General features: G+C 46.4%; 2 non-coding genes across 2 annotated transcripts; both read right to left on the bottom strand.

Annotated features, from left to right (window-relative positions):
* Positions 1-17,312: 17,312 nt before the first annotated feature.
* trnaq-cug (transfer RNA glutamine (anticodon CUG)) lies at positions 17,313-17,384 on the bottom strand. Its single transcript has one exon. It is a non-coding gene; the product is annotated as a tRNA-Gln (tRNA).
* A 653-nt stretch (positions 17,385-18,037) lies between these two features.
* On the bottom strand, positions 18,038-18,109 carry trnaq-cug (transfer RNA glutamine (anticodon CUG)). Its single transcript has one exon. It is a non-coding gene; the product is annotated as a tRNA-Gln (tRNA).
* Between the last annotated feature and the right edge of the window lie 4,950 nt (positions 18,110-23,059).

The raw sequence follows: 23,059 nt of genomic DNA on the forward strand, positions 1-23,059 counted from the left end.
GAGCGGCTCACTGCAGTGCTCTTCCGGGAGAGTTGTTGTTCCAGCAGCGGCCTTGGCCAAGGCCAGTGCTGGTAGGGGGGTGCCGAAACAGATAAGATTGGGATTGTTTGGTCTTCGGGCGAGTAGCCGCATTCAATTTATGCAGGCTATTCTCCTGGTCCGTTTTGGTCTCTGAAACGATCCATTTGCCTTTGCAAAGCTGTGAGCTTCTCCATGATGTTATCCATATTGTGGTTCATAGACCCAGTCTGAGTGCAGACAGCTCTGCCCACCGCTTCAATCATCACGGGCAGCCTTGCGGGGCTTTTGACAGCTGTCACCGTCTCCTTAGTTCCTCGGTAAACCAGGGCAATGCCTAATCCAATCAGCAGAAGACCTGTTATCATGGTGCCGAATAGGTAGATATCTTCAACGTCCTCCACGGAAAGAGCCGCCAGACACACGACCCGCCACCTCTCCCACGCGTCCATCGTGTAGCCAGCTGCGAACGTCCCGGCAGGGCAGTCAGGTTCCCCCGAACCCAAGCTTCTCGTCGAGAAGATGGTGTCAATTGCGTTGAGAGACCAGTTGATCAAATCCATAATTTCTTGGTTTTGGAGAGCAGTGTAGCGAGGGTCTCTCAAAGTACAAGACAGTAGACGTGACGAGAGAAGCAAAGCAGGAGAGGCGAGGGGAGGGAGAGGGAGAGAAAATGCGACCGCCTTCGTTGAGAGCCAAGAGTTTCCAGCACACAGGAAATGCGGCCTCTTTTTTTGTGGTCATTGGAAATCACGCTGCAGGACCTGCACACGAATAATGAGAAGCTTACTTACAGGAGCCTGGTCTGCAACACTGGACCCAGTTGATGTTGCAGGAGCAGAGGCAGCACTTGGCTGGACAGAAGGCTGTGGAGGAGACTGCAGAGGAGGCTGAGCAGGGCGCAGAGGAGGAGACTGCAGAGGGGCTGGGCAGGGCGCAGAGGAGGAGACTGCAGAGGAGGCTGGGCAGGCCGCAGAGGAGGAGACTGCAAAGGAGGCTGGGCAGGGCGCAGAGGAGGAGACTGCAGAGGAGGCTGGGCAGGGCGCTGCAGTCCTGTGGGTGGCTGTAGTGAGGATGGTCCTGGTGCAGAGGGACAGGGGTTGAAGGCCTTGCTGGAAAGATTGGAGTTGCTCTTTCCAGTGGACAGGAAGCTCTGCAGGCGACTGGGACACCTGGCCAGGGGTCCACAATGCTGGAGGAGCAGGATAAGGGGCAGGAGCAGGGGCAGTAGCACGAGCCGGGGCAGGAGCAGGGCCTCTCGAGCCTGCAGTGGCTGGAGAAAAAAGAAAAAACTTACCCACTTACAGGGTTTGGCTGGAGACAAAATCTTTTGTGCCAGCTGTGAAGCAAATAAATGCTTCCCCCGCGCCAACAGGGCCTACACATTGGTCGCCAGCAGTGGCCTGTTCTTAGTGGCAGTAGGTGGAGGAGGAACAGACACAGTGGCAGTGGGCACAGCATCAGTGAGGACAGATGCAGTGGGCACAGTGGTGGTGGGCACGTGGGCTGGAGTAATGTATATAATAATGTAATGAATGACACAAAAAATACTAAATTAACAACAACAAAAAAATGGTTTAAGGAGGATATAGCTTAATTAGCGGTCGGCTAATTATCTTGACAGTAGTGGCATGTTTTTTACTGTATATCATGGTAAAGTTGCAGGTTCACATGTACAGAAGAAAACGTGTGCTATTACACGCTAGCTAGCTTTATTGGCATGTTTAATTGTCCAAAATCAAACACTGTTTATGAATGAATAATGATCGATTATACAGTCGTGAAGAATAAACTTACCTGTTGCAAAGATTGCAAAGATGACGATAATAATCGCGGTCGCCGATTGGTCAAAAGTAAGCCACAGGAGCAGACCCAGGAGAGAAACGCGATTGGTCAAAAGTAAGCCACAGGAGAGAAAGGCGATTGGTCAAAAGTAAGCCACAGGAGAGAAACACGATTGGTCAAAAGTAAGCCACAGGAGAGAACGCGATTGGTCAAAAGTAAGCCACAGCAGAGAAACACGATTGGCTCACGTGGGCTTACTTTGGGCTTACTTTGGCTCAATCGGTAGGAAGCAGTAGGCGCAAGCGAGAGGTAGTGGGATCGATGCCTGCATTCTCCAGTGCTGTCCATCCTTTTTACGCCCCCCTTCAAGGGGCACTACCTAGATGAGCTCTTGCGGCTCAGTGCTGCCGAAAATGTTTTTTCGAACGAGGTACTGCACACATTCCTGGCAAATGCAGGTCCCACCGAGATTTGAACTCGGATCTACAATTAAAAGGTAGCCAGTGATCGCGCCCTCGTCTTTGTCTTTGAGAGCGATGGACACCTCCTCTCCATCATCGAGGGGAATTAGCTCAAATGGTAGAGCGCTCGCTTAGCATGCGAGAGGTAGCGGGATCGATGCCTGCATTCTCCAGTGCTGTCCATCCTTTTTACTCCCCCCTTCAAGAGGCACTACCTAGATGAGCTCTTGCGGCTCAGTGCTGCCGAAAAAGTATTATCGAACGAGGTACTGCACACATTCCTGGCAAAAGCAGGTCCCACCGAGATTTGAACTCGGATCGCTGGATTCAGAACCAAGAGTGCAAACCATTACACCATGGAACCTTGGCGTGTGTCAACTTTTCCCATGAGCAGCAGAGATTTAAGTCATTGAGTCCAAAAGCACGATAGCAAGGAGCAAATGAAGCCTTTGCTTTTTAAGCCCATGTTTCCCCAATTCCGACTCTGTTTGAGATTGCCAATTTCACTGCCACGTCAGCAGTTGCGCATCACCTCTGCTTTTTCGCACCCTTCCGCAAAGAACCTAAAAAGGTTCTACCTAGATTGGAACTTGGATCGCTGGATTCAAAGCCCAAAGTGCTAACCATTACACCATGGAACCAACACTTCCTGATAGCTGGCTGTCTGAGAGGCAGATAGCGATGAGGCTAGGTGGAATCAGGTAGACTAAAAGAGGCGGACGTGGTTCCTCTGCCGAAACCCGGGATATAAATATCCTGGTTGCCCTAATCAGGCTGAAGAGATTAAAAGCAAAGCCTAATAATGGGCTCGTCCAGGATTTGAACCCGGGACCTCTCGCACCCTAAGCGAGAATCATACCCCTATACCAATGAGCCGAAACATACATCCTCCCTGCTGCTGCCGAGCCGCAAACATTCCAGCTTGCATGGCTTAAAGCGCAATTTTTTTATTAAATCTACAATTAAAAGGTAGCCAGTGCAAAGTTTCCAGCACAGAGGAAATGCGGCCTCTTTTGTTGTGGTCATTGGAAATCACGCTGCAGCACTTGCATACGAATAATGAGAAGCTTACTTACAGGAGCCTGGTCTGCAACACTGGACCCAGTTGATGTTGCAGGAGCAGAGGCAGCACTTGGCTGGACAGAAGGCTGTGGAGGAGACTGCAGAGGAGGCTGAACAGGGCGCAGAGGAGGAGACTGCAGAGGAGGCTGGGCAGGGCGCAGAGGAGGAGACTGCAGAGGAGGCTGGGCAGGGCGCAGAGGAGGAGACTGCAGAGGAGGCTGGGCAGGGCGCAGAGGAGGAGACTGCAGAGGAGGCTGGGCAGGGCGCTGCAGTCCTGTGGGTGGCTGTAGTGAGGATGGTCCTGGTGCAGAGGGACAGGGGTTGAAGGCCTTGCTGGAAAGATGGGAGTTGCTCTTTCCAGTGGACAGGAAGCTCTGCAGGCGACTGGGACACCTGGCCAGGGGTCCACATTGCTGGAGGAGCAGGACAAGGGGCAGGAGCAGGGGCAGTAGCACAAGCCGGGGCAGGAGCAGGGCCTCTCGAGCCTGCAGTGGCTGGAGCGTAAAAAAACACAACAAAATGATCTTATTGTTTTAGACTTTCACTGCATGACTTTCTCAGCTCTGCTGGACAGCTACTGCGATTACAAGGTTTACTGCAAAGCATGTATGATTAGTAGAGAGATGACATGATGATTAAAAGATGGAAGGAAGCAGTGAAAATCATCCTGTTTTTCATCCAAGCACCATTAGAAGAAATACAAGAAGAAAAAAAGATGGGATCAGCCAAGTGTGAAGCGAAGCAGACCAAACACTACAACAGCCACTTATTCCAAGGGGAGTGGGGGAAGTGTGAGATGACAAGAATGAGCTTTAGTCAGTGATTACGATAAAAAATTAAATAAAACCTTTTACATACACCTTTAAATTATCTTTTTTCCTTTGAGGATGTTCACTCAAAGAGTGAATGTAGATTGACACCTGAGAAGTGCCATTCCTCTGTGTTGTGAAATAAAATAATATGTCATTTAAAAAATACTGTTTTGTTTTATTTGTAATTGTTTGTAAAACATTGTTTAAGATTTACATACCTTGAGGAAGTTGTTCTTCAGCTTGCGAGGCTACAGTTGCCATCTCCAGGTCATCTTCCTCCTCAAAAAAATCCGTAGCAGCAGAGTCTGTAAAATAACATAAAACACTAAGCACATGTCACCAACACACTTGTATGCGTTAAGTGATACTCACCACATGTAAAGAGCTGTCTCCGGGCTGCGGACTCAGACGCAGGTGGTACACGTGGTCCTGCAGCTGTTGAACACGTATTTTCGTTAGACATATATACTGCATAATATATACTGTAATGATTTTAAAGCTTGCAAATCACTTACAGGGTTTGGCTGGAGACAAAATATTTTGTGCCAGCTGTGAAGCAGATAAATGCTTCCCCCACGCCAACAGGGCCTTCACATTGGTCGCCAGCAGTGGTCTGTTCTTAGTGGCAGTAGGTGGAGGAGGAACAGACACAGTGGCAGTGGGCACAGCAGCAGTGAGGACAGATGCAGTGGGCACAGTGGTGGTGGGCACGTGGGCTGGAGCCTGCCTCCTCAGCACGTATGCTTTGAAAAGGGCCATATTGGTGTTAGGCCCGGCCTTTGCCTTCTTCAGGTAGGTGATGATAATAGCCTGGGCCTCCTTGCTTGGGTCCTCATACACCTCCTTCATTGACCTACCCTTAAAATCCCCAAACTCCACCATCAGACATCCAGAGTCTCCTGTCCTCTGGGCCTCCTGCAGCATGTTCTGTTTTATATGACACACCTCCACAGCCTCGCCTACCTCCCTGATCTTCGAGGTGTATCTGAGGAACAGGTGTTTGTTGTCAGACAGCGGGTTGTCCCTCTCCTCCTCCCCCAAAATGCTGCTGACCAGATAGCAGGCATACCCCAGTGAGTTCTCCAGCAGCCACAGGAACCTCTGACCCTGGTGTTTCCCAAACTGGATCTTGCAGTGAGCCAGAACCAGGAACTGGTCTCCAGGATTCCCTCCATTCTGCCTCACAAAGGCAGTGGCCTCAGCCAGGACCTCCTCCTTACACCTGGCCCTCCCTGCCAACACGATCTTCCTCCTATTGGCCTCCTCAGTTGGCCCCATAAGGAGTCGACCCTCAGAGGTTCTTCGTAAAACCGGGTATGCATACATAATCTGAAAGGACACAGGCATAAACAGCACGTTACATAGCTGTCATATTCCAACTGAAAGTATTTTACTACAGCATTTCTTTTTTATGTAATTAATTATTATAATATTATAATAATTAATGATTATTATTATTATGCGCATAAGCATTATTGTTTTTATACAACTGTGAATCACTTTGAATTGCCTTGTGTACAAATTGTAAATAGTGTGATGAACTTTTTAATAAGAAAATCAATAACACTTCTTGGTACAATCTTGCTGGTATCATGCCATGCTTAAATCGTTTTGTTTTGTTTAGCTTTTGTGGCAGAGATTACTAAGAAACACCAAATATAACATAAAGGCGTTTATGACAATTCATAATAATATGATCATCAAACAGATCTAAAACTTAAAATGGTATATCAAATCGTTTTGGTATATCTTTTATAACATAGTTGAGAATCATTTGTTGAAACAAAAAAACACTTGTTTTTGTCAGGAATCAATCAGATTCATTCCCATCCACCACTCAAAGGTCACTCTCCCCGGAATATTAACCAGTCACACCTGTTCACAATCAGTCACCTCGTTACCCAGCCCTATAAAACACTCACGCACACCCCAGTCATTGTCAAGCCTCCAACAGGAGAAGACCGTTACCCACGATTTCCCGAAGTTTCCAAGTCTGCCAACGAAGATCCATCACGTAACTATACTCACCCCTGAATATACTCACCTTTGTCTCCCTGTCTTGCTGTCTCCAGTATTCCAGTCTGGTTCCCTGTTTCCCGAGTCCTGCCATTTGAATCCAAGTGCTCCACGTGTCCACCGAGATCTCCCTGTTCCTCCCTGGATCTGAAACAGAAAAGTATTCGTATCACTGGACATTGTCTACCCACGTCCAACTCTCTGAAGAAGGGTCTGCTCACCTGGGATCCTCTGCACGACGTGATCGTCAACGCACCTGCACATGAACTTTGTCTCTGCACATATATCACTGTAAATAAACTCACGTTTGCTTTCACTTACCTCCGCCTCTGTGCCTGTATCCTGACAGAAGGCTTGACCAGAACAGAAAAGTTAAACAGCGCGATGGAAGCTACCCGCCATGGTGATAACCCTGTACAGTCTAAAGCCGCTGTTCAAAATTCCGGTCAGTCTACGCTCAGCACTTCCGCAGACTCCACTTCTTCGATGATATGCTTCGCTAACCAAGCATCACGTCCAGCGCCATTCTCCGGACGGGTGGAGGATTGCAACGGGTTCCTGCTTCAGTGTTCGCTCGCTCTGGAACAGCAAAATCAGTTATATCCCACAGAAAGATCGAAAATCGCTTTTATCATCCAACAGTTATCCGGGGCTGCTTTGAGATGGGCTGAAACCATGTGGTTACAGGAGTCCACTACAACCTCATCGGTACAAGGGTTTGTAGACCATTTTAAAGAAGTTTTCGGACGACCAGTTGATGATTCTTCCACCAGTGACAAACTACTGCAACTATACCAAGGTCGAAAATCGGTTTCTGAGTATTCGTTGGAATTTCACACTTTAGCCTCTGCAAGTGGGTGGAACGAGAAGGCGCTCATTTCTGTTTACTGACGTGGTCTGAATCCTGCTCTCCGTCTGCAAATGGCGATATATGATGACAGTCTGGGTGTTGAAAAATTTATCCAACAAGCTCTCCGTGTGCATCAACGATCTCAGGGCTGTTATCTAGAAAATCGCCGACCCACTAGTAATTCTCAGTATCCCACGGAAGCTCCGCCCGAAGCAGATGGAGAAAAGATGCAATTGGATACTTACCGACTGTCCCCAGCGGAACGTGCCCGGCGCCGTGAACTCAGGTTATGTCTGTATTGTGGAATGGGAGGACACTTTCGTCAGTCACGTCCGACTCGACCCCCCAGAATGCTTGTGAGTTCTGTCTTTACGGCCGATTCGGTATCAGCCCCACTAACTATTTCAGTCATCTTAAAATCCACGACTTTCCATGTTTCTGCCACAGCCATAGTGGACTCCGGGTCGGCAGGAAACTTCATTTCCGGAAGGCTCTGCCAAAAACTCCAGCTCGAGAAATCAGCCACCGCCAGACCATACTCCATCCATGCAGTGACGGGTGAAACCATAAATAAGGGGTATGTCACAGCTCAGATTAAACCCATCATCCTGGGTGTCGAAAATACACATCACGAACTTTTTGAACCTTTCATATTAGAGAACAGTCAGACTGATCTAATTCTGGGTCGCCCATGGCTTATTCGACATCAACCCAATATCAACTGGTCATCTGGTAAGATCCTGAACTGGGGGTGTAGGTGTGCATCCAGAACTGCCGAGTTGGTGACCACATCCATCGTTGATGCACCTAACATTGTCCCAGTAAACTCAACCTCCATCGAAAGCCCCACTGAGAGTCTGTCCGTTTCCATACCTACCTGTTATTCCTCGTTTGCAGATGTGTTCAATCCTGTCGAGGCTGCTAAATTACCCCCTCATCGAGCTTGGGATTGTGCGATCGACCTTGTTCCAGGAGAACCCATTCCTAAGGGACGAATCTACTCCCTGTCTATTCCCGAACAGAAAGCCATGCAACAGTACATTGAAGAGGCTCTGAAACAGGGGTATAGCCGTTCCTCCACGTCACCTGCTGCTGCCAGCTTTTTCTTTGTTCCTAAGAAGGATGGCGGACTACGTCCTTGTATCGACTATCGAACCCTGAACAGAATAACCTTGAAGTTCAGCTATCCACAACCGTTGGTTCCTTCCTCACTGGAGCAGCTGCGTGAGGCCAAGATGTTCACTAAACTGGACTTGAGGAGCGCATATAACCTCATCCGAATTCGAGAAGGCGACGAATGGAAAACCGCGTTCATCACCCCTGCTGGCCACTACGAATATTTGGTTATGCCGTATGGACTGGTCAACGCTCCTTCCATCTTTCAAAGCTTTATGGACGAGGTACTCCGAGATTATCTGAACCGATTCGTAATAATCTACATCGATGACATTTTAATCTATTCCAAGGATCCAGTGGAACACCAACGACACGTCTCCTTAGTCCTCCAACGGCTACGTGAGTTCTCTTTGTTCCTAAAAGCAGAAAAATGCTCATTTCACCAAACTTCAGTCGAATTCCTAGGCTATCAACTCAGTGAAAGAGGAGTACAGATGGACGATCGCAAGACCAAGGCGATCACTTCCTGGCCAACCCCACAGACGGTAAAAGAATTGCAAAGATTCCTTGGCTTTGCCAACTTTTATCGGGGGTTCGTTCACCAGTACAGCCTGCTAACAGCTCCTCTAACGTCACTCCTAAAGGGAAAGCCAAAAACGCTGCTCTGGACTGAGGAAGCCGACCACGCATTCCAGTCTTTGAAAACCGCCTTCACCACTGCCCCTCTACTCCGACATCCTAATCCCGAAGAGATGTTCATCGTAGAAGTCGATGCCTCCACCACTGGAGTAGGAGCAGTGTTGTCTCAGTATTCCAATTTGTCACCCAAACCTATGCCATGTGCGTTCTTCTCCCACAAGTTGTCACCCGCCGAAGTAAACTATGATATCGGCAATCGGGAACTCCTGGCGGTAAAACTTGCGCTTGAAGAATGGCGACACTGGTTGGAGGGCGCCAAACACCCGTTCCTGGTTCTCACCGACCATAAGAACCTCCAGTATCTGAAAGAAGCAAAACGACTCAATCCACGCCAGGCTAGATGGGCGCTTTTCTTCACTCGATTTCACTTCCAGATCTCCTATCGTCCAGGCTCCAAGAACGTCCGAGCGGATGCTCTGTCTCGTCTCCATGCTCCTGAAACTCACCATGAAGAACCCGAGAACATCTTTCCAGAGAAAATCTTTGTCAATCCCATTCAGTGGGACTTAAACGAACAACTGATGGAATTGTCTCGAAACCAACCCAGTCCTACGGAATGCCCAGCTGGGAAAATCTACGTACCCGATGAATTCCGTATATCACTTATCTCCTCAGCGCACTCCTCCGTTGGTACGGGTAACCCAGGAGTCACCAAAACCTGCTCCACTCTCCAAAACTGCTACTGGTGGCCCAACATGCTCCGAGACGTCAAATCATTCATCCAGGGGTGCATCCTATGTGCAATGAACAAAAACCCTCGTCATTTGCCCGCAGGAAAACTCATTCCTCTACCCGTTCCCCAAAGACCCTGGTCGCACATTGGGGTGGATTTTGTGACTGATCTTCCACCCTCCGAAGAGAACACCTGCATCCTGGTGGCCGTCGACCGCTTTTCGAAAGCGTGTAAGCTGATTCCCCTGAGAAACTTACCCACAGCATTTGCAACCGCAGAACTTTTAATGGAACATGTCTTCCAGAATTTCGGCCTCCCAGAGGACATTGTATCAGATAGGGGGCCTCAATTCATTTCAAAAGTTTGGCGAGCCTTCTTTGCACTGATGAATGTCACCGTAAGTCTCACTTCAGGGTATCACCCACAGGCTAATGGTCAGGCAGAACGAAAAATCCAGGATGTCAGCCGTTTCCTCCGAACTTTCTGCCATGCCAATCAGCACCTCTGGAGTCGTTACCTCGTGTGGGCAGAGTATGCCCAAAATTCCCTTAGACAAACCTGCACCAACCTGACTCCGTTCCAATGCATTCTGGGTTACCAACCTCCACTGTTCCCGTGGTCCGGGGAACCCTCAGAAGTCCCAGCAGTTAACGCCTGGTTCCGGGACAGTGAGAGAATATGGAACCAAGCTCACCATCACCTCCAACAAGCCATAAACCGTCACAGTCACTTTGCAGACACTCACCGAAGCAACACCCCCGAATACCAACCTGGACAATTGGTTTGGCTCTCAACAAAAGATATCCGGTTGAGACTACCCTGTCGCAAGTTAAGTCCAAGATACATCGGTCCGTTTCCCATAACAAGACAAATCAATCCAGTTACCTACCAGCTCCGTCTGCCAAGTCACTACCGCATCCACCCCTCATTCCATGTTTCCCTCCTGAAGCCCCATCACTCACCTGTTCCAGTCCCCTCTACAGATCTAGCACAAGATGAAAATCCTCCGGTACCCCCCATTGAAACAGAATCCATCTTCGCTGTAAGAGAGATCCTGGACTCCCGACGTCGGGGTGGTCTACTCGAGTATCTGGTTGACTGGGAAAATTATGGACCGGAAGAGAGGTGTTGGATACCTCGTAAGGACATCCTTGATCCCATGCTACTCACTGCCTTCCACGAACAACACCCTGACAAACCTGCTCCTCGACCTCGAGGTAGACCCCCACAACGTCGGGGTCCTAGGTCCGCTGGCGCGGACGCTGGAGGAGGGGGTAGTGTCAGGTATCAATCAGATTCATTCCCATCCACCACTCAAAGGTCACTCTCCCCGGAATATTAACCAGTCACACCTGTTCACAATCAGTCACCTCGTTACCCAGCCCTATAAAACACTCACGCACACCCCAGTCATTGTCAAGCCTCCAACAGGAGAAGACCGTTACCCACGATTTCCCGAAGTTTCCAAGTCTGCCAACGAAGATCCATCACGTAACTATACTCACCCCTGAATATACTCACCTTTGTCTCCCTGTCTTGCTGTCTCCAGTATTCCAGTCTGGTTCCCTGTTTCCCGAGTCCTGCCATTTGAATCCAAGTGCTCCACGTGTCCACCGAGATCTCCCTGTTCCTCCCTGGATCTGAAACAGAAAAGTATTCGTATCACTGGACATTGTCTACCCACATCCAACTCTCTGAAGAAGGGTCTGCTCACCTGGGATCCTCTGCACGACGTGATCGTCAACGCACCTGCACATGAACTTTGTCTCTGCACATATATCACTGTAAATAAACTCACGTTTGCTTTCACTTACCTCCGCCTCTGTGCCTGTATCCTGACAGTTTTTGCCTATTCATGTCTTTTTAAATATGTATAACATAGTATTTAAAAAGATAACATAAATATGTATACTGGTGTATAACATAGTATAGTATAACATATATGAATTAAACTTTTTTTTTAAAGGTTTTAGTAAAAATCTTCTTGTGCTCAAAATAATGTAATGAATGACACAAAAAAATACTAAATTAACAACAACAACAAAAAAAATGGTTTAAGGAGGATATAGCTTAATTAGCGGTCGGCTAATTATCTTGACAGTAGTGGCATGTTTTTTACTGTATATCATGGTAAAATTGCAGGTTCACATGTACAGAAGAAAACGTGTGCTATTACACGCTAGCTAGCTTTATTGGCATGTTTAATTGTCTAAAAACAAACACTGTTTATTAATAAATAATGATCGATTATACAGTCGTGAAGAATAGACTTACCTGTTGCAAAGATGACGATAATTACTACTGATGACGACTACTTCCTGCTCAGCTACTGTTCGGACGCTCTCGCTTACTGCTCCGCGCTTTGCTCTATCGCTTTTATATTTCTATATTTTATCTCCTTTTATCACCTAATTTTAACTTCAGCAAATCAGCACAGTGCTCAAACGCTTGGATTACTACAAAAAAAAAGCAGAATTATTTTATTCGACCAGCCTCCCACTGAAAGCTTACATTCCGGGGAAGAGAAAACACAACTGCCTACATTCATAAGGATAAGAAAATGCCTCCTCTGGAATCTACTTGCTGCTCCAACTGCCACAGACTTTTACAAAGGATTGCAATTCTTGAAACAAAGTTAATTGTGGGACCACCAAACCAGACGGAACACACGACAGAGCTTCGTCATGGACGTCCTCAGCATACAGCCGGTGAGTCCCATGAATCTAGTGCTTCTCGACAGGCCATACTGAGTGTAGAGAAACAAGCCGATCGTTTTACTAATCGATGGCACAAACAGGGTGCGAGACCCAAAGGCACTCGAGACATCAGATTGTCACGAGCATCACATATTACTGCAGTAGCATCCTCTACCCCAGATACGGCTCTGACAAGGACTGCAAACACTGGTCTCCTACCACCGCCTATACATCTTGAGAACAGATTTGAAGTATTAATGAATGAGGAATCCCCAAATTTGATGAATGTGATCGCACACAGACAGAATCAGCCAGTAGCTAACACTGATGCTAACTGGGGCTCAAGGTCGAGCAGACAGCGGCACTCAGCTCACAGTGCAGCCGAGCCCAGGACTCTGATAGTGGGCGACTCCGTAATCAGAAACATTAATAGCAGGGATACAACAACGTGCTGCCTTCCACAAGCAACAACTTCTGATGTAAACAGGGAACTTCAGAACATTCTGATGAAACATAAGACTGCAAATCGACTCATCATTCATGTGGGGAAGAATGATATTCATAAAGAGCAGTCAGAACTTCTTAAAAAGGATTTCAATGAACTTTTTGAAACACTTAAAAGACTGAAAGTTCAAACATTCATCAGTGGACCACTCCCAGCAAGAGGAACAAACAGGTTTTCACGGTTGCTTGGGCTTAATACATGGCTGCAAAAAACCTGCAATATAAAAGGAGTGAACTTTATTGACAACTTCAATCTTTTCTGGAGTCAGAGGCAACTGTTTCAACAGGATGGCCACCACCCAAACAAACTTGGTTCAAGAGTGCTAAAGGACAATATCTACTTCTCCCTCCGTCATCCTTCTGCAATGTGTGCCAATCCACTCAACCTGAATGGCACACACACACCTGGATACAGTATGAATGACCACAGGATTTCACTTCAGCACCTGCATGGACATGCGGTTGACACATCACACAAGGACAGTGATAACACCACTCAGCCACAACAACCTCTGCTCACGGACACAATCTCAGCTGAGCCCTGCCCACAGAGCTCACCACAGACAGACTGTGACATACCAGCACTGCTCCAAGATACAGCACCCATAGACGACTTTCTGGAAAACAGCCAGGGAAACCAGGACAGCATATTACAGCCTCCAATAACACCAGAGCAAAAATCCCACTCACCGGAAACATTATCACTCTCTCCAGCATCTCCACTTCTGTGCTTCTCAGAGAAAATGGAACAACTGGTGCATGCTGGAACTAGACTATCCCACTCTTTTGCTGCGAGCCCCCAGATACCAACCAAAAAACGCCAGGCCCCACAACCACCAAAGCCTGCGGGCCCAGCTCGCCCTCCCCCTCCCCCTCCCCCTCCTCCTCCTCCTCCCCCTCCTCCTGTGAGAGCTCTTTGGCCTCTGCCACAGTGCCAGGGCCCACACCCTCCTCCAGCGGCTCGAGGTGAACCAAAAACAACTGATACCAGCTCTCAGTGATATGTGTCGGGTCCCCGCTATGATAACAATAACTTTCTCAAATGTTTACAGAACAAGCGGGAACCCAGTGTGCCTGTATCTTTTTCTATTGCTGTTCGATTACATGATAGAAAGTCTAAGGCCTTCAAAAGCCGTACAGCAAACCCATCTAATCTGGTGCCTATTACACGACATACCAAGATTGCTGTGGGGACAAAAAGTAAGACTGTTAAGTTAGCACTTTTAAACATCCGCTCACTTAAAAATAAATCACTTTTAGTCAACGACTTAATAACCACATACAACCTGGAATTTATGTTGCTAAATGAAACTTGGCTAGAAGAAAGTTGCAGTGCAACAGTCCTCAATGAAACAGCCCCTCCTAACTTTACTTGTATGAGTATCTGCAGAGCTGTCAGAAGGGGCGGAGGTTTAGCTGCTCTTTATAAAGATGTCTATCAATGTAAGCAAATATCATTTGGGAATTACCCGTCTTTCGAGTATCTGGGTATTGTGTTAAAAGGTGCTCCACGCATTTTACTTATCATTGTTTACAGGCCTCCAAAATACTCTCCAGCTTTTGCTGAGAACTTAACAGAACTGTTATCAACAATTTCCTCAGAGTTTGACTGCTTTGCCATTGCTGGAGATTTTAACATTCACATAGATAATGCAGAAAACAATATGGCAAAATAAATCAAAACTGTTTTAAAAGCTTTTGATCTGACTCAGCATGTACATGGACCCACACATAATCGTGGACACACTCTAGATTTACTTATCAGTAAGGGTCTAAACATTTCATCAATTGTTATTAAGGATGTAGCACTGTCTGATCATGTTTGTATTTTCTTTGATATATTGATCTCTCCTGCCATTGAAGCTAGATCTGTGTTTGTCAAGAAGAGATGCTTAAATGAGAACACTAGTGTACTATTTATGAAGGCTATATCTTTAACACCAAGCATATCTGCTGACTCTGTTGATTTTCTCCTTGATTCTTTTAACTCAAAAGTTAAGAGTGTAATTGATGATATTGCTCCTGTGAAAGTCAGGAAGAAGAGTGGCAGACAAAAAGCACCTTGGAGAAACTCAACAGCAGTGCAAAATATGAAAAGACAATGCAGAAAAGCAGAGCGCATGTGGCGGAAGACAAAACTTGTAGTCCATTATAACATCTACAAAGACAGCATCCATGCTTTCAATAAGGAACTAAGCAAAGCTAGACAGACTTTTTCTCGAATATTATAAACAGCAATATAAACAACACGCGCACTCTTTTTGCTACTGTAGAGAGACTGACAACCCCCCCAAGCCAGATTCCCAGTGAAATGCTCTCAGTGAGAAAGTGCAGTGAGTTTACTTCTTTCTTCTCTGAGAAAATCAATAATATCAGAAAGGTGATCAGCTCATCCTTGAGTTGCGCTGGGGTCAGGCAGATCAGACAACAGCACGAGAAAGTAGCCACTATGTCTGATTTCGAAGAAATTGATGGCAAAATTTTGGAAGAAACCGTACAGCAACTAAAAACATCAACCTGCGCCCTTGACGCACTTCCCACATCTTTTTTCAAAAATGTGTTACACAGCTTAGAAGCAGATCTCCTGGAAGTGGTAAATGCCTCACTTCTCTCTGGGAGTTTTCCGACCTCCCTGAAAACTGCTGTCGTCAAGCCCCTCCTGAAAAAGAGCAATCTGGATAAGACCATATTAAACAACTATAGACCGATATCAAATCTTCCTTTCATAGGCAAGATCATTGAAAAAGTTGTCTTCAATCAGCTGAACAAATTCTTAAGCTCGAATGGATACTTTGACCATTTTCAATCTGGTTTCCGACCGCACCACAGTACAGAGGCCGCGCTCATAAAGATAATAAATGATATTCGCTTAAATACTGATACAGGCAAATTATCAGTGCTGGTACTACTCGACCTCAGTGCTGCATTTGACACTGTCGATCACAAAATACTTCTTGACAGGCTGGAAAACTGGGTCGGGCTTTCTGGGATAGTCCTAAAATGGTTCAGGTCATACTTAGGAGGCAGAGGTTATTATGTGAGTATAGGAGACCATAAGTCTGAGTGGACATCCATGACATGCGGAGTCCCTCAAGGCTCAATTCTTGCGCCACTCCTATTCAACCTGTACATGCTCCCAATGAACCAAATAATGAGAAAGAACCAAATGGCTTACCATAGCTATGCAGACGACACACAGCTCTACTTATCCCTATCGCCTAACGATTACAGCCCCATTGACTCCCTTTGCCAATGCATTGATGAAGTAAACAATTGGATGTGCCAAAACTTTCTTCAGTTAAACAAAGACAAAACTGAAGTCATTGCGTTTGGAAACAAAGATGAAGTTCTCAAGGTGAACGCATACCTTCAGTCTAGGGGTCAAACAACTAAAAATCAAGTCAGGAATCTGGGTGTGTCTCTAGAGTCAGACCTTAGTTTCAGTAGTCATGTCAAAGCAATAACTAAATCAGCATATTATCACCTGAAAAATATTGCAAGAATTAGATGCTTTGTTTCCAGTCAAGACTTAGAAAAACTTGTGCATGCTTTCATCACCAGTAGGGTGGATTATTGTAATGGACTTCTCACTGGCCTTCCCAAAAAGACCATAAGACAGTTGCAGCTCATACATAACGCTGCTGCTAGGATTCTGAGCAGAACCAGAAAATATGAACACATCACACCAGTCCTCAGGTCTTTACACTGGCTGCCAGTTACATTTAGGATTGATTTTAAAGTATTATTACTGGTATATAAATCATTCAATGGCCTAGGATATGCTCAGTGAATATAAACCCAACAGATCACTCAGATCATTAGGATCACATCGGCTAGAAATACCAAGGGTTCACTCTAAGCATGGCGAGTCTGCTTTTAGCTACTATGCCAGCCGCAGCTGGAACCAGCTTCCAGAAGAGATCAGATGTGCTCCTACAGTAGTCACATTCAAATCCAGACTCAAAACACATCTGTTTAACTGTGCATTTACTGAATGAGCACTGTGCCACTGTTCGTCCGACTGTTTGCACTGTATTTTATTTTATGTTTTAATTATTCTGATTTCATTTGATTATTTCTGTATTTTATCTTTTGTTCCAATCTGTTTTAATTATTCTGATTTCTTTTGATTATTTTAATTTCTTCTATGTAAAGCACTTTGAATTACCATTGTGTATGAAATGTGCTATATAAATAAACTTGCCTTGCCTTGCCTAATAATAGCGGTCGCCGATTGGTCAAAAGTAAGCCACAGGAGAGAAACGCGATTGGTCAAAAGTAAGCCACAGGAGAGAAAGGCGATTGGTCAAAAGTAAGCCACAGGAGAGAAACACGATTGGTCAAAAGTAAGCCACAGGAGAGAACGCGATTGGTCAAAAGTAAGCCACAGCAGAGAAACACGATTGGCTCACGTGGGCTTACTTTGGGCTTACTTTGGCTCAATCGGTAGGAAGCAGTAGGCGCAAGCGAGAGGTAGTGGGATCGATGCCTGCATTCTCCAGTGCTGTCCATCCTTTTTACGCCCCCCTTCAAGGGGCACTACCTAGATGAGCTCTTGCGGCTCAGTGCTGCCGAAAAAGTTTTTTCAAACGAGGTACTGCACACATTCCTGGCAAAAGCAGGTCCCACCGAGATTTGAACTCGGATCGCTGGATTCAGAGCCCAGAGTGCTAACCATTACACCATGGAACCTTGGCGTGTGTCAACTTTTCCCATGAGCAGGAGGATTTAAGTCATTGAGTCCAGAAGCACGATAGCAAGGATTTAAGTCATTGAGTACAGAAGCACGATAGGAAGAAGCAGATGAAGCCTTTGCTTTTTAAGCCCATGTTTCCCCAATTCCGACTCGGTTTGAGAGTGCCAATTTCACCGCCACGTCAGCAGTTGCGCATCACCTCTGTTTTTTCCCTCCCTTCCGCAAAGAACCTAAAAAGGTTCCACCGAGATTTGAACTCGGATCGCTGGATTCAAAGCGCAATTTTTTGATTAAATCTACAATTAAAAGGTAGCCAGTGCAAAGTTGCCAGCAGAGAGGAAATGCGTCCTGTTTTTTTGTGGTCATTGGAAATCACGCTGCAGCACCTGCACACGTGCTAGGGCTCGCGCCTCGTCTTTGTCTTTGAGAGCGATGGACACCTTCTCTCCATCATGGAGGGGAATTAGCTCAAATGGTAGAGCGCTTGCTTAGCATGCGAGAGGTAGTGGGATCGATGCCTGCTTTCTCCAGGGCTGTCCATCCTTTTTACGCCCCCCCTTCAAGGGGCACTACCTAGATGAGCTCTTGCGGCTCAGTGCTGCCGAAAAAGTTTTTTTGAACGAGGTACTGCACACATTCCTGGAAAAGCAGGTCCCACCGAGATTTGAACTCGGATCGCTGGATTCAGAGCCCAGACTGCTAACCATTACACCATGGAACCTTGGCGTGTGTCAACTTTTCCCATGAGCAGCAGAGATTTAAGTCATTGAGTCCAGAAGCACGATAGCAAGGAGCAAATGAAGCCTTTGCTTTTTAAGCCCATGTTTCCCCGATTCCGACTCGGTTTGAGAGTGCCAATTTCACCGCCACGTCAGCAGTTGCTCATCACCTCTGTTTTTTCCCTCCCTTCCACAAAGAACCTAAAAAGGTTCCACCGAGATTTGAACTCGGATCGCTGGAGTCAAAGCGCAATTTTTTGATTAAATCTACAATTAAAAGGTAGCCAGTGCAAAGTTGCCAGCACAGAGGAAATGCGGCCTCTTTTTTGTGGTCATTGGAAATCACGCTGCAGCACCTGCACACGTGCTAGGGCTCGCGCCTCGTCTTTGTCTTTGAGAGCGATGGACACCTCTTCTCCATCATCGAGGGGAAGTAACTCAAATGGTAGAGCGCTCGCTTAGCATGCGAGAGGTAGAGGGATCGATGCCTGCATTCTCCAGTGCTGTCCATCCTTTTTACGCCCCCCTTCAAGGGGCACTACCTAGATGAGCTCTTTCGGCTCAGTGCTGCCGAAAAAGTTTTTTCGAACGAGGTACTGCACACATTCCTGGCAAAAGCAGGTCCCACCGAGATTTGAACTCGGATCGCTGGATTCAGAGCCCAGAGTGCAAACCATTACACCGTGGAACCTTGGCGTGTGTCAACTTTTCCCATGAGCAGCAGAGATTTAAGTCATTGAGTCCAAAAGGACAATAGCAAGGAGCAGATGAAGCCTTTGCTTTTTAAGCCCATGTTTCCCCAATTCCGACTCTGTTTGAGAGTGCCAATTTCACTGCCACGTCAGCAGTTGCGCATCACCTCTGTTTTTTCCCACCCTTCCGCAAAGAACCTGAAAAGGTTCTACCGAGATTGGAACTTGGATCGCTGGATTCAAAGCCCAAAGTGCTAACCATTACACCATGGAACCAACACTTCCTGATAGCTGGCTGTCTGAGAGGCAGATAGCGATGAGGCTAGGTGGAATCAGGTAGACTAAAAGAGGCGGACGTGGTTCCTCTGCCGAAACCCGGGATATAAATATCCTGGTTGCCCTAATCAGGCTGAAGAGATTAAAAGCAAAGCCTAATAATGGGCTCGTCCGGGATTTGAACCCGGGACCTCTCGCACCCTAAGCAAGAATCATACCCCTATACCAATGAGCCGAAACATACATCCTCCCTGCTGCTGCCGGGCCGCAAACATTTCAGCTTGCATGGCTTAATGCGCAATTTTTTGATTAAATCTACAATTAAAAGGTAGCCAGTGCAAAGTTTCCAGCACAGAGGAAATGCGGCCTCTTTTTTTGTGGTCATTGGAAATCACGCTGCAGCACCTGCACACGAATAATGAGAAGCTTACTTACAGGAGCCTGGTCTGCAACACTGGACCCAGTTGATGTTGCAGGAGCAGAGGCAGCACTTGGCTGGACAGAAGGCTGTGGAGGAGACTGCAGAGGAGGCTGAACAGGGCGCAGAGGAGGAGACTGCAGAGGAGGCTGGGCAGGGCGCAGAGGAGGAGACTGCAGAGGAGGCTGGGCAGGGCGCAGAGGAGGAGACTGCAGAGGAGGCTGGGCAGGGCGCAGAGGAGGAACCTGCAGAGGAGGCTGGGCAGGGCGCTGCAGTCCTGTGGGTGGCTGTAGTGAGGATGGTCCTGGTGCAGAGGGACAGGGGTTGAAGGCCTTGCTGGAAAGATGGGAGTTGCTCTTTCCAGTGGACAGGAAGCTCTGCAGGCGACTGGGACACCTGGCCAGGGGTCCACAATGCTGGAGGAGCAGGATAAGGGACAGGAGCAGGGGCAGTAGCACGAGCCGGGGCAGGACAGGGCCTCTCGAGCCTGCAGTGGCTGGAGCGTAAAAAAAACACAACAAAATTATCTTATTGTTTTAGACTTTCACTGCATGACTTTCTCAGCTCTGCTGGACAGCTACTGCGATTACAAGGTTTACTGCAAAGCATGTATGATTAGTAGAGAGATGACATGATGATGAAAAGATGGAAGGAAGCAGTGAAAATCATCCTGTTTTTCATCCAAGCACCATTAGAAGAAATACAAGAAGAAAAAAAGATGGGATCAGCCAAGTGTGAAGCGAAGCAGACCAAACACTACAACAGCCACTTATTCCAAGGGGAGTGGGGGAAGTGTGAGATGACAAGAATGAGCTTTAGTCTGTGATTACGATAAAAAATGAAATAAAACCTTTTACATACACCTTTAAATTATCTTTTTTCCTTTGAGGATGTTCACTCAAAGAGTGAATGTAGATTGACACCTGAGAAATGCCAATAGTCTGTGTTGTGAAATAAAATAATATGTCATTTAAAAAATACTGTTTTGTTTTATTTGTAATTGTTTGTAAAATATTGTTTAAGATTTACATACCTTGAGGAAGTTGTTCCTCAGCTTGCGAGGCTACAGTTGCCATCTCCAGGTCATCTTCCTCCTCAAAAAAATCCGTAGCAGCAGAGTCTGTAAAATAACATAAAACACTAAGCACATGTCACCAACACACTTGTATGCGTTAAGTGATACTCACCACATGTAAAGAGCTGTCTCCGGGCTGCGGACTCAGACGCAGGATGTACACGTGGTCCTGCAGCTGTTGAACACGTATTTTCGTTAGACATATATTCTGCATAATATATACTGTAATGATTTTAAAGCTTGCAAATCACTTACAGGGTTTGGCTGGAGCCAAAATCTTTTGTGCCAGCTGTGAAGCAAATAAATGCTTCCCCCGCGCCAACAGGGCCTTCACATTGGTCGCCAGCAGTGGCCTGTTCTTAGTGGCAGTAGGTGGAGGAGGAACAGACACAGTGGCAGTGGGCACAGCAGCAGTGAGGACAGATGCAGTGGGCACAGTGGTGGTGGGCACGTGGGCTGGAGCCTGCCTCTTCAGCACGTATGCTTTGAAAAGGGCCATATTGGTGTTAGGCCTGGCCTTTGCCTTCTTCAGGTAGGTGATGAGAGCCTGGGCCTCCTTGCTTGGGTCCTCATACGCCTCCTTCATTGACCTACCCTTAAAATCCCCAAACTCCACCATCAGACATCCAGAGTCTCCTGTCCTCTGGGCCTCCTGCAGCACGGCCTGTTTTATATGATACACCTCCACAGCCTCGCCTACCTCCCTGATCTGCGAGGTGTATCTGAGGAACAGGTGTTTGTTGTCCGACAGCGGGTTGTCCCTCTCCTCCTCCCCCAAAATGCTGCTGACCAGATAGCAGGCATACCCCAGTGAGTTCTCCAGCAGCCACAGGAAAATCTGACCCTGGTGTTTCCCAAACTGGATCTTGCAGTGAGCCAGAACCAGGAACTGGTCTCCAGGATTCCCTCCATTCTGCCTCACAAAGGCAGTGGCCTCAGCCAGGACCTCCTCCTTATGTAGAAGATTTTATTATTTAGAAAACAAGTAATTTTGCTATATATTTGGACACAATTATTTCTTCTGTCTGTGACTTTGGATTTCCTCTGTGTATGTGAAAGACCTTGAATGGAATGTTGTTTGCTGCAGAAAATTCTATTCTGAGAAGTCACATGGTAAAAGACCTTTACCCAAAACTATCTATAGGGTGTGTTACCTTCTTTGGAAGAAGAAGTATGTATATAACTCTGAACCAAAATGTACTCGGGAGCGCACTGGAAGGCCAGAGGGCCAGAGAGCGTTAGAGCGCCGTTCTATGGAACGGGACGGCGTTCGAAAATAAAGTCTAATTATTTCTGGCATCAAAGATCTCTGTGAAGTTATTTTTCAGAAAGATTGAAAACCACAACATTTGGCGACCCCGGCAGGACTTGGGTTGAGGCTGAAGGAACCACGAAAGGCAACACTGGTGACCGACACAGACAACAGTGGCCACTGTAATTTGAGGTGAGCAATTTTTGCTTTTGAAAAAGTATGTGTTGTCACCAGTGAGCCAGAGTGGTAAAACCCTTTAAAATGCTTCTCCAAGTTTAAAGAACTAAAAAATTGAAAAGAGGATCTTTGATTATAGAAATAAGTGTCTATTGTTGTTGATGATATCAAGTACTGTGTTATAGCGCGGCGGAGCTCCCGTTAGTGTTTGCCAGTGTTTATATAATCTGATGCAAGTTGTATGAATATTGGTACTGCTGACGTGCCGCTAAAGGTTTTGTCGTACGTATGTAAGAATCTGTGTTTGCTAAATCAAGAGGGCCTGGATGGATGATTAGCAAGAGTTTGAGTTTATTGGTAAAGGTTACCAACTTATTGTAGATTTTAATGGTATTGGGTATCATTAAGCATACTGGTAAAGGTTACCAACTTATTGTAGATTTTAATGGTATTGGGTATCATTAAGTATACTGGTAAAGGTTACCAGAACTCTGTGTTACTTATTAAGAGGGCCTTGAGGATAATAAGTTAATTGCATGTGCACAGATTAAGTTTGGTTTATTGTTACCGCCTTGTTATAGGTTAACAAGGGACTGGGTAAGTTTTATGTGGATTTCGCCAAGAGGGCCTGGAAGGATGGCGAATATTGCACAGATAAGTTTAGCCTTTGGTTACCGCCTTGTTATAGGTTAACAAGGGACTGTACGAAAAAGCTATGTAGTATATGACTCTGTTGTGCCGGAGGAAGTGAATCGCAGAGGTCTTATAGTTTAAAGTTATTGTATTGTCAATGTGTTGTGTGAGTAGAGTGAATGTAGGATCCTGTCCTGTGTGTCTGCTTGACTGTGACTGTGGTTAAAAATAGGTGACAAGGAATGTGTGAATGTGCTTGAGAGACAAGTACTTTATAAATGAGTATTAAAAGTAAAGGAAATAGTAAAAGAAAACAATTGTTTCAAGATATTACTCTTGCAGATTATTGTAGTATAAATAAGTTAAAGTATAAAATATATATTAATAAATGGACTGATATATATTAATGGATAAATAAATAAGAATGCA

This window comes from Siphateles boraxobius, unplaced genomic scaffold (assembly GCF_051911475.1).
Source record: "Siphateles boraxobius isolate OS27281-9 unplaced genomic scaffold, OSU_SipBor_1 269, whole genome shotgun sequence".
Taxonomy (NCBI): domain Eukaryota; kingdom Metazoa; phylum Chordata; class Actinopteri; order Cypriniformes; family Leuciscidae; genus Siphateles; species Siphateles boraxobius.